Here is a 19,037-nt window from a genome sequence, read left to right as displayed (position 1 = left end):
CCTCTGTCCTCTCCCCCCAACCTCGCACAACAGAAATGTGATCAAGGTCTCCCTCATCTGATGAGTCTTCCATCAGTTCGTCCTCCACTTCTTCCTGGGCTCCTGCACCTTCCTCACTAGTTTGGCTGCTACCATGCGCCCTGGTAAAACCATCTCCCCCACCCTCACATGCCTGCCGCCTTGGTGCTGCCGACCGTCTGGACCTTGCAGATGTTAGCCCTTCCGCATACAACTCCTCCTCCTCTACTTCCTCCACCTCCTCTTGTGCCACCACCTGACTCCGAATTCTGTTTAACATGTGCTCCAGCATGTAAATCACCGGAATAGTCATGCTGATAATGGCATCGTCAGCACTAAACATCTTCGTCGCCATTTCAAAACTGTGCAGAAGGGTGCATAGGTTCCTGATCTGAGACCACTCCTCCAGCGTGATTTGCCCCACCTCTGAATCTCGTTGGCCCAGGCTATACGTCAGAACGTATTGCACCAGGGCTTGTCGGTGCTGCCACAGTCGCTGCAACATGTGCAGAGTTGAATTCCACCGGGTAGGCACATCGCATTTTAGCCGGTGAAGTGGCAGGCCCAACGACTTCTGTAGAGATGTAAGTCGCTGAGCTGCGGGATGCGAACGGCGGAAGTGAGCACACAGCGACCGTGCCCTCTGCAGAAGGCCATCTAGTCTGGGATAGTGGGCTAAAAATTGCTGGACAACCAGGTTCAACACGTGAGCCATACAAGGCACGTGTGTGACATTGCCCCGGCGAAGGGCCGCACCCAGGTTTGCAGCATTGTCGCACACGGCCTTCCCTGGTTTCAGGTCCAGTGGAGACAACCATTCATGAAATTGGTTCTCCAGAGCTGACCACAACTCCTCAGCTGTGTGACTCACATTTCCCAGACATTTCAATGTAAAAACCGCCTGATGACGTTGAGCCCTACTGCCAGCATAGTAAGGAGGTGTGCAGGATCCCTTCTGCGCAGTTAGAAAGCTTGTGGCATGACCAGACAGGCTTTGGGTGCAGGTGGAAGACCGAGAGGAGGTTGAGGAGGCAGAAGCAGTGGAGGAACTTTGACATAAAGAGGATTGACGCACAACTCGTGGGGATGGCAAGACTTGGACAGCAGCCCCTTGTCCTGCTGTCACCATAGTTACCCAGTGCCCAGTCAGCGACATGTAACGCCCCTGTCCATGCCTACTCGTCCAAGTGTCTGTGGTGAAATGCACCCTGTCACACACAGAGTTTATCAAAGAAGCGGTGATGTTGTGTGCGACATGCTGGTGGAGCGCAGGCACACCTTTCTTTGAGAAGTAGTGCCGACTGGGCATCTGGTACTGGGGCACTGCGACGGACATAAGGTCTCGAAAATCCTCTGTGTCCACCAGGCGGAAAGGCAGCATTTCTGTAGCCAAGAGCTTGCAGATGGTGAAATTCAACCTCTTAGCTTTCTCATGGCTAGGAGGAAATGGTCTTTTACTTGTCCACATCTGAGGGACCGAGGGCTGGCTATTGTGCTTAGACGGGGTTGATAAGGGTGTCCCCGGCAAACTGCCGGTCTGTGAGGAAGATGCAGGCGGACATGTTAGGTTGCCTTGATCCAAAGGTGGTGCTATCGATGTCGGACAGCGCTCAACACCAGCTGGTGTTACCACCTCCAAAGAAAATGATGACCTGCCAATCACGCTGGCTGTTGCGGGTAAAGAGGTGGCAGGTCTGCGCCCCAAAACAGGTGTGACTGCTGTCCCCCCAGTCACAGAGGATGAAGAGGCCGCGGATGCACAAGATATGGCAGACGGTGATTGGCCCGGCCGGCTAGGCCGCATTGTAGCACACTGAGCTTCCCACTGCAACTTATGCTTCATGTCCATGTGCCGGTTCATGCATGAAGTACTCAAACTATGTATTTTTTGGCCTCTACTTAGCTTTTGCTGACAAATGTTACAGATAACACGAGTTGGGTCATCTTTATCGATCTGAAAAAATGCCCAGGCTATTCAAGGCTTAGCACCCATGCGACCTGAAGAGCCACCACGACTTGTGGTGAGAGGCAGAGTTGTGTTTGAGGATGCAGTTGTTGACGTGCTTCCAGTACTACGTCTCTCTCCAGGAAGGCGCAACCTGACCTCGTCGTCACTAGCATCTTCCTCCACCTCCTCTGCTGACCTCATCTCTTGGCTGACTGTGGGTTGACAGTAAGTGGGATCTCCGACCTCATCATCATCACCCTGTGCGTTATCACACCCGTCGTCCTCAGAGCCAACCTGTTCCTGCCCTGACAAAAAACTAAAGTTGTCGCTCCAATCAGGTATTTGAGTCTTATCATCGTCTTCCTCATTGTCTCCACCAACAGGAGTTACAGTTTGGGAATGAGGGTCTACATTATGGTCAGAACCTTCTGCGTCTGGTCCTGGATCCGACTCATAAAGATTCTGGGCATCAGTGCAGATCATTTCCTCGTCTGGATTCACAGAAGCGCTGGAGTCGACCTCTGATTCCCAGGCTATAGTATGAGTAAACAGCTCTGCAGACTCAACCATCTGTTCTACCTCATACTCAGACGGGCAGCTGGAGATTTGGGAGCTGTGAGGAAGCAAGTGCGATTTGGGTGACACCTTTGAGGACTGGAGTATTTGTGATGTTGAAGTTGATGTGGAGGAGAGCCCACTTAAAGGAGCACTTGATATCCGTTGAAGCACCTGCTGTTTTTGTGCCTCATCTGGAATTTGTAGCGATTGGCGTGGCCGTAAGAAAGGGATCTTATCACATTGTCCGCTAAAAGAAGTAGACATTTTAGTTTGGCTGGAAGATGGTCTTTCTTCTGCACCTACCCCACGGACACAACCTTTTTTCCCCTTCCCAACACGCCTATTCCCCTTTCCACCAGCAGCAGGCCTTTTTCCACTCATTTTGGTGGTTAACTAATTCACAACTCTGGAGTTGTTTGCACAAAAAAACAATGGATGGTAACCGAGCAGAGCTGAGTGGCCAAACTGTGGTATTAGGCCAAAACTGTTGGCTGGGCTAGATGCAGAAAAAAATTATTTTTAATTTGCAACCTGATGGAGGTCAGTATAGATGGACTAATAGACCAAGTCCCACACACTGCTAGAAGCCCAAATATTTTTTCAGAGCTAGATGCAGAAAAAAATTATTTTTAATTTGCAACCTGATGGAGGTCAGTATAGATGGACTAATAGACCAAGTCCCACACACTGCTAGAAGCCCAAATATTTTTTCAGAGCTAGATGCAGAAAAAAATTATTTTTAATTTGCAACCTGATGGAGGTCAGTATAGATGGACTAATAGAACAAGTCCCACACGCTGCTAGAAGCCCAAATATTTTTTCAGAGATAAATGAAGAAAAAAATTATTTTTAATTTGCAACCTGATGGAGGTCAGTATAGATGGACTAATAGACCAAGTCCCACACACTGCTAGAAGCCCAAATATTTTTTCAGAGCTAGATGCAGAAAAAAATTATTTTTAATTTGCAACCTGATGGAGGTCAGTATAGATGGACTAATAGACCAAGTCCCACACACTGCTAGAAGCCCAAATATTTTTTCAGAGCTAGATGCAGAAAAAAATTATTTTTAATTTGCAACCTGATGGAGGTCAGTATAGATGGACTAATAGAACAAGTCCCACACGCTGCTAGAAGCCCAAATATTTTTTCAGAGATAAATGAAGAAAAAAATTATTTTTAATTTGCAACCTGATGGAGGTCAGTATAGATGGACTAATAGACCAAGTCCCACACACTGCTAGAAGCCCAAATATTTTTTCAGAGCTAGATGCAGAAAAAAATTATTTTTAATTTGCAACCTGATGGAGGTCAGTATAGATGGACTAATAGACCAAGTCCCACACACTGCTAGAAGCCCAAATATTTTTTCAGAGCTAGATGCAGAAAAAAAATATTTTTAATTTGCAACCTGATGGAGGTCAGTATAGATGGACTAATAGAACAAGTCCCACACGCTGCTAGAAGCCCAAATATTTTTTCAGAGATAAATGAAGAAAAAAATTATTTTTAATTTGCAACCTGATGGAGGTCAGTATAGATGGACTAATAGACCAAGTCCCACACACTGCTAGAAGCCCAAATATTTTTTCAGAGCTAGATGCAGAAAAAAATTATTCTTAATTTGCAACCTGATGGAGGTCAGTATAGATGGACTAATAGACCAAGTCCCACACACCGCTAGAAGCCCAAATATTTTTTCAGAGCTAGATGCAGAAAAAAATTATATTCAGTTTGCAACCTGATGGAGGTCAGTATAGATGGACTAATAGAATGATGCTATGCCCAAAAGATTTTACTTCACTAGGTGCAGTAAAAAAATTGGTATTCTATACACAGGTGGTATATCTTGCAACACAGATAGGCTACTCCACTGACTAACACACTCTGCAATAGGCCAAAAAGGATTAGCTTTGCTAGATTCAGCCAAATGCTGTGAAAAAAACTTGCACAGCACTGGCACAGACCTGCCTGGCAAAAACTGATAGGAACTGATGTAACCTAGTCCTGAAAAGGACTCCAATTACAATTAGTCTTTACTCCCACAATCTATCTATTTAAGAGCACAGACCTGCCTGATAAAAGTCGTAGGAAATGCTGTAACCTAGTCCTTAAAAGGACTGCAATCACAACTATTCCCTACTCCCAAGCTATCTGTATATTTGTGCGAAAATTGGCTTGAAATTAACAAGGTATAGCGCACACAGCAACAGCGATGCCGTCTAACACGCAGCTGCAGCAGTGAGAAAATGGTGGCGACGGGGAAAATGGCTTGGTCTTATAGGGCAAGGACATGTGACATACACTGCCAATCACACATGCCCTTGCTTGTGTGAAAAAAAGCACTTCGCTCCGTGTGTGCGCTGCTGATAGGCTGACAGATTGCACCTCCCCACTGTAAATGCGGGAAAGAGAAAAAAAAATGGAGATCTTCATTGTTCCTGCAGAGATCCATCCCCTGCCCCTCCCCCCGCCCCGCTGTACACTCAAACTGCGTATTAACATTAATTTTCATCATTACTGAGAAAAAATCCAGTTATGATTTTGGTGCACGAACAGTTATCGAACATAACCTCGAACAGCCGAATTTTTCTCAAATTGTTCGTGTTCGCCGACCGGCTCGAACACCGCCCAAAACAGCTCGAATTTGAGATTGGCGAACAGTTCGAGTAGAACAACGCTCATCTCTACCTTTAAGGAAGCCACCAAAAAAATTGAAGAGAAGGGAAAGCACAAAAGGACCTGGTCTTGCTGAGCACTGGAAGGGGCAGCCGGCAGCCAGACTTCAAAGTATAAAAGCAGCAAGTGAGAGGCTTGTCTCTGCCTACGGCCTCACCACCCTGAACATGCCTGTTCTCGTCTGATCTCAGAAGCTAAACAGGGTTGGGACTGGTTAGTACTTGGATGGGAGACTGCCTAGGAATACCAGGTGCTGTAGGCTTTTGCCTTTTCTTTCCTTCCACCAGCAGGGGTCACTCTCTTCTGTGCCTTTTTTCCATTCCCTTTCACAAGTGCACACATTCATTCTTTTTTCTTTTTTTCATTTGCTTTCTCTCTTGCGCTATTTCATCTCTGCAAAATACCAGCATCCTTCTGATTAGTGTTGAGCCACCCCCGTAGTGTTCGAGTTCGGTTCGGTTCGTCGAACACCCGTGTGTTCGCCGAACTGTTCGTCGAACTGTTCGTCGAACACCTTCGAACACCGTTAAAACCAATGGCAGGCAAACAAAAACACATAGAAACACATAGAAAACACCTTCAAAGGTGTCCAAAAGCTGACAAACTGCTCAGAAGACATAACTAACACATGGAAAAGTGACAAGTACATATAGTCATGCGAAAATAAAAGAGGTGGAGGAGTAAAAGGAGGGGGAGACACAGATATAGGCATGTCATGCCCTTCTAAAATCCAAAAAGTGAGAAGCCGACACGGCCAGTCCGCTCCTGCCCGTGCCACCTCCGTGTCGCCGGGTTTGTGCCAGAGCCGCGGTGAACCCTGACGGCCAGCCCCCCTCTCCCAATACTGGTGCCTGTCCGCTGGTGGGTCGAGCGAGCCCCCCTGTGGTGGAGGCAGCTCTAAGCTTTTTAATTTAAATTGTCTCTCTAATTTGAATGAATACACTTTAAATCCATTTACAAGGATCTATTGGAGGGCAAGTCTCATGCCAGCAGCCGCGGTAATTCCAGCTCCAGTAGCGTCCACTAAAGCTGCTGCAGTTAAAAAGCTTTTATAAGGATCGAGCTCGGCTGTCCACCGCAAGGCATCCTACTGCCAGTCCCAGCCCCTATGCCTTGGGGTGCCTCCTGATGCTCTTCACTAAGTATCCCATGGTCCCGAAGCATTTCCTTTGAAATAATTAAGTGTCTAAACTACAGGTGGTGTAGCTTGCTTAACAGCTGGGATAATCCGCTGACTAGCAGACACTGCTACTAGGCACAAAGTATTTCCTGGGCTAGATGCAGTTAAAAATTTGTAATTAGATACTCTCGTTGGATGCTGAGAAAGCATTCCATAGAGTCTCCTGGCACGCCATATATGATTCTCTTAAAAAGCTTGGGGTAGGGGTCTAGGGGACCCTTTTATAGCCAAAATCACGGCCCTGTATCGCAATACGTCACCTAGGCTGAAGATAAATGGAACTGTAGCACCCTGAGGGCTCGGTTGCTACAGACGTATTGCACCTCACCCAGAGGTGTGATATCTCACTCTCAGGTAAGGATGGAGTGTGGATCAGGACCCGACACCTGCATGCATTACACCACATTGCCGTGGGGCAGGGCGACCAATATGCCCCTGAGATGGGCACGACAGTCCCTGTTCCTGGCTGGAGTGGGGGGAGGGAACACTGAGGAAGGGGAACCCTGTAGTGCAGGAGCAGGGAGGAAGCAGTTCCTGGGTGCATTGAGAAGGGAGTATAAAAGGTGGGCACCATCTTAGTTCAGTGCAGAGAAGTCTGAGCAGAAGTGGCAGGGAGCAGGGGCTCTGCATGAACTCTGCTCCGGAGGCGGGCCTAGTAACAGAGGCCCAGGCCTGGAAGAGGGAGAAGGAAGGAAGAGGAGCGGAGAAGGCTCCAGGAACAAGGAATGAAGGGATCCCAGGGGTGTGGACGGGCGAGTCGCCACCGCACGCCCGAATCCACCTGCGTGGAGGGGTCAGGCCAAAGGGGGAGACCGGTCCCCGAGCTAGTGGAGGCAGGAAACGACCCTCAGCTAGAAACCGGAGGCTCTGACATTTTATGTGGCGCAGCCCCTCGCTACACCCGCTAGGAAGGCACCACATAGGGTCAGGGAAACTGGCGCCAAGTTTACCAAGAGGAGGCCCGAGGCAGCCGGACAGAATTGTTGGTAAGAAAGGCCAGACAAAGGACACACAAAGGGGGTCCTGTGAAGTGCTCCAAAGTTATCTGGGAGTTGTCTGAGCCCCTCACCTGGTGAGCACAGTAAGACGTGGGCAGCCGTTACCTGCAGACGTGGTCTGGATAATAAGAACTGTGAGTAAAGGCCCTGGACTGCATCACTGACTCCGTGTCGTTACTGCTGCTGCCCTGCACCATCACCCCCATCCTCCGCATACACTGCCCTGAGGCTATACTCCTCCCGTGGGGAGTTATGCTACGCTCTGCTGCACCCACAACACCAGCCACAGCGGTCTGCCCTGTAGCGGCGGTTCACTCTGACCGCAATCCACGAGTGGCGTAGTCGGACATTTAAACATCAAAACCACATAAATAGTTCCGCCACTGGTTTGACCGCCCTGAGCCACGGAACCGGGTCGCCGCCACGAAGACTACAACCACCAGCATCCACCAAAAAGGGTCCGGCTCCGGGTGTCCCAAGGCCCAGGGGGTGCGTCAGAAGATTTTCATCACCTTTCACAATCACCAATGGGACAAGGCAGGGATGTCCTCTGTCCCCTCTCTTATACATCCTAGTGACGGAGCACCTGCTCTCATCAATTCGCCATAACCCCAATATTAGGTGGATTGAGGTGGGAGGCACCGAGTACAAGTGCTCTCTATTTGCTGATGATGTCCTAGTATATATCACTCAATCACATATATCCATCCCTGCTGTTATGGCTGAAATAGATCACTTTGTTACATGGTAAAATTTTAAAATCAATGCAGCGAAGTCTGAGGCCCTCGATGTCTCCCTCCCCAAATCCATATAGGATTCCATCCAGTCCAACTTTCCCTTTGCCTGGCCCTCACAGGGTATCAAATACTTAGGAATTCCTATTCATAGAGACCTCTCCCATCTATGTTATCTTAATTTTGGGCCCTTTATTGAACAATTCCATACAGACCACGGTTGGCAAGTTAGAACTGTAAGATTCACTACGTGAACCACTGGTGTTTTGTGGAAAAGCACATGTACACTGCGTTCCAAATTATTATGCAAAAAGTGTTTAGGAGTGATAAGGGAAGAATTTGTTTGTTTGTCAGTTAAACTCATTGATGGTGATGTGTGTCAGGGCTCTTTATATCACTGTAAGCAATTGCAGACACCTGTGCTAATTAGTTTGGCAGGTGTGTCCAATGAAAGGCAAGACTACTTAAGAAGGCTCTCTCACATTATTAGGCAGCCTACATTTTCTGCCAAAATGGGAAAGAAAAAGGATGTGTCGGCTGCTGAGAAGCAACAAATTGTGGAGTGTTTAGGTCAAGGCATGACTACAATCAACATTGTGCGATGATCAGGATGAAGTGTCTTGGCAATCAAGAAGTATGTAGCTGATTCACAGTACACACGTGTGCGTGCTGATAAGGGCAAATTGAGGACTCTTTCCTACAGGCAATTACGTCAGGTTGAAAGAGCAGCGGCAAAAAAGCCTTGTCATAGCAGCAGACAAGTTTTTGAAGCTGCTTGTGCCTCCAACGTCCCCCGAACAACAAGATGCAGGGTCCTTCAGAGGTTTGCAGCTGTGCATACGCCATCCTGTCGACCTCCTCTATCCACTTCACACAAGCAGAAACGGCTCCAGTGGGCCAAACATTACATGAAGACTGATTTCAAAACTGTTTTGTTCACGGATGAGTGCCATGCAGCGCTCGATGGTCCAGATGGATGGAGTGGAGGATGGCTGGTTGATGGACACCCCACGCAAACACGGCTACAGCGCCAACAAGGAGGAGGTGGAGTAATGTTTTGGGCTGAAATCATGGGGAGAGAGATTGTCGGCCCCTTTAGGATCCCTGAAGGCGCTAAAGATGAACTCCATAATGTATGTGGATTTTCTCAAACAGCACTTCCTGCCATGGTTCAAGAAGAAGAACCGTGTATTTCACAGCAAGATCATTTTTCTGCATGATAATGCACCATCTCATGCTGCACATAAAACATCTGCATCTCTGGCTGATATGGGCATAAAAGGGGACAAACTTATGGTGTGACCCCCATGCTCCCCTGACCTCTACCCCATTCAGAACCTTTGGAGCATCATTAAAAGGAGTGTCTATGATGGCGGGAGGCAGTTCACATCTAAGCAACAGCTCTGGGAGGGTATTCTGTCCTCATGCAAAACAATTGAAGCAGAAACCATCCAAAACCTGACAAATTCAATGGACGAGAGAGTTCAGAAGCTCCTTTCGAACAAGGGGTCCTATGTGAAAATGTAACATCACCTAGAATAAAGTTTTGAGTTGAAAACTGTTTGATTTCAGTTTCTAACAACCTGCTAATGCTTATAATTTCAAAAATGACCATTTTTTGGTCTTTATTAAAATGAAAAGGTTGATCGAAAAGTTTGGGGGATCTAAGAGTGTGGCAACCCAGTAGTCATGATTACTTCGAATTCTGACAATATGAGGGTCATGCTGCAGGTAGTGCAGCAAGAAGGCACTTATGTGTCTTGCGCATCTCGGAGCCCCAAAATTATTTTCCGGGCTAGATGCAGCTAAAAATTATTTTTAATTTTAAATCTGGTGGAGCTTATTATAGATGGCCTAATAGGATCAGTGCTGCACACTGCTACAAAGCCCAAATTATTTTCCAGTCAAGATACAGATAAACATGATTAGTAATTTGAAAGCTTAAAACGGTTGGTAGGGTGATTTTAACCAATCATCAAGCTTTTACTCTCCCCAGGATGACACAGGGGTAGAAAAGTCGTTTCAGATCCATGATTTGTTCATCTTTATGAACGTGAGTCTGTCTACATTATCAGTGGAGAGCCACGTGCGCTTATCTGTCATCACACCACCAGCAGCGCTGAACACACGTTCAGACAGAACGCTGGCTGCGGGGCATGACAAGATCTCCAAGGCGTAAGTGGCTAGCTCCGGCCATTTATCCAGATTGGAAGCCCAAAAAGAGCAAGGGTCCAGTGACACAGTCGTGGCTTCAATGTTTACTTGGAGATACTCCTGTACCATCGTCTCTAGGCGTTGACTATGTGTCAGACTTCTTGTCTCCTGTGGCCTTGCAAAGGATGGGCTAAAAAAGTGGTGAAATGATTCCGCAAAGTTGATGTTACCAGCAGATACTGTGGTTCTGTTACGGTTTGAGTGCTGAACACTTGACGGTCCCACGGTTGGCAAGTTGGAACTGTGAGATTCACTACGTGCACCACTGGTGTTTTGTGGAAAAGCACATGTAAGATTCTGCAACAGTCTCTGCTGATACTCCTGCATGCGTGCATCCCTTTCTATGGCAGGAATAATTTCGGCAAATTTACTTTTGTACCGGGGATCTAACAGTGTGGCAACCCAGTAGTCAGGATTATTTCTAATTCTCACAATTCGAGGGTCATGTTGCAGGTAGTGCAGCAAGAAGGCACTCATGTGTGTTGCGCATCCAGGAGCAACAAGTCCCTGTTGTGTTGGTGGCGAGGTAACAATCATGCTTCCTTCCTCTGTCCTCTCCCCCCAACCTCGCACAACAGAAATGTGATCAAGGTCTCCCTCATCTGATGAGTCTTCCATCAGTTCGTCCTCCACTTCTTCCTGGGCTCCTGCACCTTCCTCACTAGTTTGGCTGCTACCATGCGCCCTGGTAAAACCATCTCCCCCACCCTCACATGCCTGCCACCTTGGTGCTGCCGACCGTCTGGACCTTGCAGATGTTAGCCCTTCCGCATACAACTCCTCCTCCTCTACTTCCTCCACCTCCTCTTGTGCCACCACCTGACTCCGAATTCTGTTTAACATGTGCTCCAGCATGTAAATCACCGGAATAGTCATGCTGATAATGGCATCATCAGCACTAAACATCTTCGTCGCCATTTCAAAACTGTGCAGAAGGGTGCATAGGTCCCTGATCTGAGACCACTCCTCCAGCGTGATTTGACCCACCTCTGGATCTCGTTGGCCCAGGCTATACGTCAGAATGTATTGCACCAGGGCTTGTCGGTGCTGCCACAGTCGCTGCAAAATGTGCAGAGTTGAATTCCACCGGGTAGGCACATCGCATTTTAGCCGGTGAAGTGGCAGGCCCAACGACTTCTGTAGAGATGTAAGTCGATGAGCTGCGGGATGCAAACGGCGGAAGTGAGCACACAGCGACCGTGCCCTCTGCAGAAGGCCATCTAGTCTGGGATAGTGGGCTAAAAATTGCTGGACAACCAGGTTCAACACGTGAGCCATACAAGGCACGTGTGTGACATTGCCCCGGCGATGGGCCGCACCCAGGTTTGCAGCATTGTCGCACACGGCCTTCCCTGGTTTCAGGTCCAGTGGAGACAGCCATTCATGAAATTGGTTCTCCAGAGCTGACCACAACTCCTCAGCTGTGTGACTCACATTTCCCAGACATTTCAAAGTAAAAACCGCCTGATGACGTTGAGCCCTACTGCCAGCATAGTAAGGAGGTGTGCAGGATCCCTTCTGCGCAGTTAGAAAGCTTGTGGCATGACCAGACAGGCTTTGGGTGCAGGTGGAAGACCGAGAGGAGGTTGAGGAGGCAGAAGCAGTGGAGGAACTTTGACATAAAGAGGATTGACGCACAACTCGTGGGGACGGCAAGACTTGGACAGCAGCCCATTGTCCTGCTGTCACCATAGTTACCCAGTGCCCAGTCAGCGACATGTAATGCCCCTGTCCATGCCTACTCGTCCAAGTGTCTGTGGTGAAATGCACCCTGTCACACACAGAGTTTCTCAAAGAAGCGGTGATGTTGTGTGCGACATGCTGGTGGAGCGCAGGCACACCTTTCTTTGAGAAGTAGTGCCGACTGGGCATCTGGTACTGGGGCACTGCGACGGACATAAGGTCTCGAAAATCCTCTGTGTCCACCAGGCGGAAAGGCAGCATTTCTGTAGCCAAGAGCTTGCAGATGGTGAAATTCAACCTCTTAGCTTTCTCATGGCTAGGAGGAAATGGTCTTTTACTTGTCCACATCTGAGGGACCGAGGGCTGGCTATTGTGCTTAGACGGGGTTGATAAGGGTGTCCCCGGGAAACTGCCGGTCTGTGAGGAAGATGCAGGCAGACATGTTAGGTTGCCTTGATCCAAAGGTGGTTCTATCGATGTCGGACAGCGCTCAACACCAGCTGGTGTTACCACCTCCAAAGAAAATGATGACCTGCCAATCACGCTGGCTGTTGCGGGTAAAGAGGTGGCAGGTCTGCGCCCCAAAACAGGTGTGACTGCTGTCCCCCCAGTCACAGAGGATGAAGAGGCCGCGGATGCACAAGATATGGCAGACGGTGGTTGGCCCGGCCGGCTAGGCCGCATTGTAGCACACTGAGCTTCCCACTGCAACTTATGCTTCATGTCCATGTGCCGGTTCATGCATGAAGTACTCAAACTATGTATTTTTTGGCCTCTACTTAGCTTTTGCTGACAAATGTTACAGATAACACGAGTTGGGTCATCTTTATCGATCTGAAAAAATGCCCAGGCTATGCAAGGCTTAGCACCCATGCGACCTGAAGAGCCACCACGACTTGTGGTGAGAGGCAGAGTTGTGTTTGAGGATGCAGTTGTTGACGTGCTTCCAGTACTACGTCTCTGTCCAGGAAGGCGCAACCTGACCTCGTCGTCACTAGCATCTTCCTCCACCTCCTCTGCTGACCTCATCTCTTGGCTGACTGTGGGTTGACAGTAAGTGGGATCTCCAACCTCATCATCATCACCCTGTGCGTTATCACACCCGTCGTCCTCAGAGCCAACCTGTTCCTGCCCTGAAAAAAAACTAAAGTTGTCGCTCCAATCAGGTATTTGAGTCTTATCATCGTCTTCCTCATTGTCTCCACCAACAGGAGTTACAGTTTGGGAATGAGGGTCTACATTATGGTCAGAACCTTCTGCGTCTGTTCCTGGATCCGACTCATAAAGATTCTGGGCATCAGTGCAGATCATTTCCTCGTCTGGATTCACAGAAGCGCTGGAGTCGACCTCTGATTCCCAGGCTATAGTATGAGTAAACAGCTCTGCAGACTCAACCATCTGTTCTACCTCATACTCAGATGGGCAGCTGGAGATTTGGGAGCTGTGAGGAAGCAAGTGCGATTTGGGTGACACCTTTGAGGACTGGAGTATTTGTGATGTTGAAGTTGATGTGGAGGAGAGCCCACTTAAAGGAGCACTTGATATCCGTTGAAGCACCTGCTGTTTTTGTGTCTCATCTGGAATTTGTAGCGATTGGCGTGGCCGTAAGAAAGGGATCTTATCACATTGTCTGCTAAAAGAAGTAGACATTTTAGTTTGGCTGAAAGATGGTCTTTCTTCTGCAGATGTTACTGTTGCTTTAACACCTACCCCACGGACACAACCTTTTTTCCCCTTCCCAACACGCCTATTCCCCTTTCCACCAGCAGCAGGCCTTTTTCCACTCATTTTGGTGGTTAACTTATTCACAACTCTGGAGTTGTTTGCACAAAAAAACAATGGATGGTAACCGAGCAGAGCTGAGTGGCCAAACTGTGGTATTAGGCCAAAACTACTGGCTGGGTTAGATGCAGAAAAAAATTATATTCAATTTGCAACCTGATGGAGGTCAGTATAGATGGACTAATACAACAAGTCCCACACACAGCTAAAAGCCCAATATTTTTTCAGAGGTAGATGCAGAAAAAAATATATTCAGTTTGCAACCTGATGGAGGTCTGTATAGATGGATTAATAGAACAAGTCCCACACACAGCTAGAAGCCCAATATTTTTTCAGAGGTAGATGCAGAAAAAAATATATTCACTTTGCAACCTGATGGAGGTCAGTATAGATGGACTAATACAACAAGTCCCACACACAGCTAGAAGCTCAATATTTTTTCAGAGGTAGATGCAGAAAAAAATTATATTCAGTTTGCAACCTGATGGAGGTTTGTATAGATGGATTAATAGAACAAGACCCACACACAGCTAGAAGCCCAATATTTTTTCAGAGGTAGATGCAGAAAAAAATATATTCAGTTTGCAACCTGATGGAGGTCAGTATAGATGGACTAATACAACAAGTCCCACACACAGCTAGAAGCCCAAATATTTTTTCAGAGGTACTGTAGATGCAGATAAAAATTATTTTTAATTTGCAACCTGATGGAGGTCAGTATAGATGGACTAATAGAGAAAGTCCGACACACTGCTAGAAGCCCAATATTTTTTCAGAGGTAGATGCAGAAAAAATTATATTCACTTTGCAACCTGATGGAGGTCAGTATAGATGGACTAATACAACAAGTCCCACACACAGCTAGAAGCCCAATATTTTTTCAGAGGTAGATGCAGAAAAAAATTATATTCAGTTTGCAACCTGATGGAGGTTTGTATAGATGGATTAATAGAACAAGACCCACACACAGCTAGAAGCCCAATATTTTTTCAGAGGTAGATGCAGAAAAAAATATATTCAGTTTGCAATCTGATGGAGGTCAGTATAGATGGACTAATACAACAAGTCCCACACACAGCTAGAAGCCCAAATATTTTTTCAGAGGTACTGTAGATGCAGATAAAAATTATTTTTAATTTGCAACCTGATGGAGGTCAGTATAGATGGACTAATAGAGAAAGTCCGACACACTGCTAGAAGGCAAAATATTTTTTCAGAGCTAGATGCAGAAAAAAATTAGATTCAGTTTGCAACCTGATGGAGGTCAGTATAGATGGACTAACAGAGAAAGTCCCACACACTGCTAGAAGGCCAAATATTTTTTCAGAGCGAGATGCATCCAAAAAATTATTTTGAATTTGCAACCTGATGGAGGTCAGTATAGGTGGACTAATAGAACAAGTCCCACACACTGCTAGAAGGCCAAATATTTTTTCAGAGCTAGATGCAGAAAAAAATTATATTCAGTTTGCAACCTGATGGAGGTCTGTATAGATGGATTAATAGAACAAGACCCACACACAGCTAGAAGCCCAATATTTTTTCAGAGGTAGATGCAGAAAAAAATATATTCAGTTTGCAACCTGATGGAGGTCAGTATAGATGGACTAATACAACAAGTCCCACACACAGCTAGAAGCCCAATATTTTTTCAGAGGTAGATGCAGAACAAAATTATATTCAGTTTGCAACCTGATGGAGGTCTGTATAGATGGATTAATAGAACAAGACCCACACACAGCTAGAAGCCCAATATTTTTTCAGAGGTAGATGCAGAAAAAAATATATTCAGTTTGCAACCTGATGGAGGTCAGTATAGATGGACTAATAGAATGATGCTATGCCCAAAAGATTTTACTTCACTAGGTGCAGTAAAAAAATTGGTATTCTATACACAGGTGGTATATCTTGCAACACAGATAGGCTACTCCCCTGACTAACACACTCTGCAATAGGCCAAAAAGGATTAGCTTTGCTAGATTCAGCCAAATGCTGTGAAAAAAACTTGCACAGCACTGGCACAGACCTGCCTGGCAAAAACTGATAGGAACTGATGTAACCTAGTCCTGAAAAGGACTCCAATTACAATTAGTCTTTACTCCCACAACCTATCTATTTAAGAGCACAGACCTGCCTGATAAAAGTCATAGGAAATGCTGTAACCTAGTCCTTAAAAGGACTGCAATCACAACTATTCCCTACTCCCAAGCTATCCGTAGATTTGTGCGAAAATTGGCTTGAAATTAACAAGGTATAGCGCACACAGCAACAGCGGTGCCGTCTAAGACGCAGTTGCAGCAGTGAGAAAATGGTGGCAACGGGGAAAATGGCTTGGTCTTATAGGGCAAGGACATGTGACATACACTGCCAATGACACATGCCCTTGCTTGTGTGAAAAAAAGCACTTCGCTCCGTGTGTGCGCTGCTGATAGGCTGACAGATTGCACCTCCCCACTGTAAATGCGGGAAAGAGAAAAAAAAATGGAGATCTTCATTGTTCCTGCAGAGATCCATCCCCTGCCCCTCCCCCCACCCCGCTGTACACTCAAACTGCGTATTAACATTAATTTTCATCATTACTGAGAAAAAATCCAGTTATGATTTTGGTGCACGAACAGTTATCAAACATAACCTCGAACAGCCGAATTTTTCTCAAATTGTTCGTGTTCGCAGAACGGATCGAACACCGCCCAAAACAGCTCGAATTTGAGATTGGCGAACAGTTCGAGTAGAACAACGCTCATCTCTACTTCTGACCACCGTGGGCCTCCAGCATTGTTGCTTCTTTACTTTTAATACTAGGCTCCTTTTCACCAGGACCAGCGTCTCCCGCGTGGCTGGAGGCAACCAACGGTAACCCCAAGCAGAAGACCTTTGCAGGCAACACGACCCTCCCCCCTGAAGAGCAGCTCAAAGTCACTGGCAACCATCTCACCCTCTTCCTTCATTCACCCCTGGACGTCTCGCTCCGCCCCCAAGTTACGGGTCCAGCTTGCTCTTTCAGTCACATTACCGCGATGAAGGGTTTAGCCTGCAGGAGACCCTGCGCCGAGCCATTTTTGAATACACCTGATGCGGCGGGTGAATCACTGCTAAACAAACCACACCTGTAGGGACGGCATAGCCTTTGCATGGACCCTTCGGAGCCCGCCCCGTCACGGCCAGATTGCTCGCCACCAAGTGATCCTGAGAAAGGCTGGTCGGGAGATGGATCGTGCAGAGTCTACTGGCCATACCACCTTGTATATACCCGATCTTGTCTGATCTCGGGAGCAAAGCAGGGCTGGGCTCGGACAGTACTTGGATGGGATACCTCCTGGAAACACCGGGTGCTGTAGACCATTTTGATGACATTTTGCCCTACTGCCCAACTCGGCTAGCATGGAACGGCGCCTTGCCGGACACCGACCTTAAGTAACTTAGATGATGGAAGCCCCAAGGCCTCTGAGCCAGTTGGCAGCTAAGTACGCTACCCCGCCGCCCTTCACGCAGGCCTGACACCGAGCTCCTTGCCACGGCTAGGAGTGCTTATTGACTCCGCAGCTCGCCGTGTGGAAATGATGGCGTTAAAAGCACCCGGGGCCGTGAAGGGGCCAGGCTTTCAGCAGGTGCCCAGGGAAGGTTTTGGATGCCGGCCGTCTAGCGAGGGCCAGCAGAAGTAACACGTTTCTCTGCAAAGAAGCTTGTGTAACCAAGCCAGACGGCTGACAAAGAGCTAACCTCAGTGCAAGGAAGGCAAGGAAGGAATTGGGGAGGGGGGGAGTGATTCCTGCTAGGGCCCTGAAATCATAAAACAGGCAGGAGAGTCTGATGCATGGTGACGGAGAGGTTGTAGGGGCAGATAGGGGGTGTTGTCACGTGCGAGCACGTGTGCATGCTGGCTTGTGTGTGAGAGTGCGCTTCCTAGGTGTGGCGCGCTGCAGACAGTCAAAGGGATTGTTCCCTTTCATTAAAAAGTAATCCCCGGCTGCAGGCTATTAGAAAGCAACTAACCGCGCTCTACTCACCCTACCCGGGTCTACCAGTGAGTCTCGCCTCTGCTCCCGGCCTGTGGCATTGGCCGTGAAGCTGACGTTCCATCGACAGCGCTGCAGCCGATCAGTGAGCTCAGCGGCTCTGAGTGGGGCGTTGTGTCTACAAGACCTTTTAAGGAAGCCAGCAAAAAAATTGAAAAGAAGGGAAAGCACAAAAGGACCTGGTCTTGCTGAGCACTGGAAAGGGCAGCCGGCAGCCAGGCTTCAAAGTAGAAAAGCAGCAAGTGAGAGGCTTGTCTCTGCCTACGGCCACACCACCCTGAACACGCCCGATCTCATCTGATCTCGGAAGCTAAGCAGGGTCGGGCCTGGTTAGTACTTTGATAGGAGACTGTAAAATAATACTCTTCCTGTATTAATTTGTTTCTACTGAGGACTTCTCAAAATATCAATATCACGATATTCTTATAAAAAAATGTATCTATTTGTTCTTGGATTGTCCATTAAAAAGAATCAGATTGCAGCAGGTACATACAATAATTAGTTATAAAGTAATTGTCCATTTGTCCATAATTAGCTTAATTGTTGAGATTCACCCATCTTTCCTTGGATCCTGGCTGGTAAATCATGTGTTTGTCAAGCATGTGTCCAGGCCTACATGTCATCTGCTTCTCAGCATGAAGATTCTGTGTCTTGTGGGGTGGGCAGAGCAAGAGAGCCCCCCTTTCTGTACCATGGGCTTTTATAGCCAGTCGTATGGACACCTGTTCTACATATGATAGTGAACCAAAAATACACACACAAATAGCGCATGTCAACTAGACACGATGGCTGAGGCATAGAACTCAGAAAAATGATTATCGATTAACATTCCAAATGAATTTCCATAATTAACCATTTAACATTTCCCCCTTTTTTGAGAATAAAAGGACTTTAACTGAAATTTCTCAAAAGAAGATACATTCATCAATCATTTTTTCTTTCCTTCTTCCTTGGCAATATCATTAAATTTCCATAATAATAATAATAGTAATAATAGTATCAATATCGGATTATTGCTATATAATGATGTGAATTCATGTTATGGTAAGCCGTGACTAATATTCATTTAATATGTATAATTATACTTCCCTATATCTAAATTGAAGCAATCGCGGGTTCAATCGTCATCATCTGTTGTCATCGGGTCGTCGTCTCGTCTTCTTCTTGGTTCTTTTATAACACAGTCTTTAGATGAAAACTCCTATGAAATAAATTACAGCATGTAGA

At 47.1% G+C, this 19,037-nt stretch overlaps 2 pseudogenes; both read left to right on the top strand.

Annotated features, from left to right (window-relative positions):
• Window positions 1-5,346: 5,346 nt before the first annotated feature.
• Window positions 5,347-5,465, top strand: LOC141268184 (5S ribosomal RNA; annotated as a pseudogene).
• Window positions 5,466-17,015: 11,550 nt separating this feature from the next.
• LOC141269125 (5S ribosomal RNA) lies at window positions 17,016-17,135 on the top strand (annotated as a pseudogene).
• The last annotated feature ends 1,902 nt before the right edge of the window (window positions 17,136-19,037 follow it).

The sequence above is a fragment of the Phyllobates terribilis genome, unplaced genomic scaffold (assembly GCF_046119375.1).
Source record: "Phyllobates terribilis strain yellow unplaced genomic scaffold, ASM4611937v1 Scaffold_4__5_contigs__length_816908805, whole genome shotgun sequence".
Classification (NCBI taxonomy): domain Eukaryota; kingdom Metazoa; phylum Chordata; class Amphibia; order Anura; family Dendrobatidae; genus Phyllobates; species Phyllobates terribilis.
The sequence above is the reverse complement of the archived record's forward strand: the minus strand, read 5'-3'. Positions and strand labels throughout refer to the sequence as shown.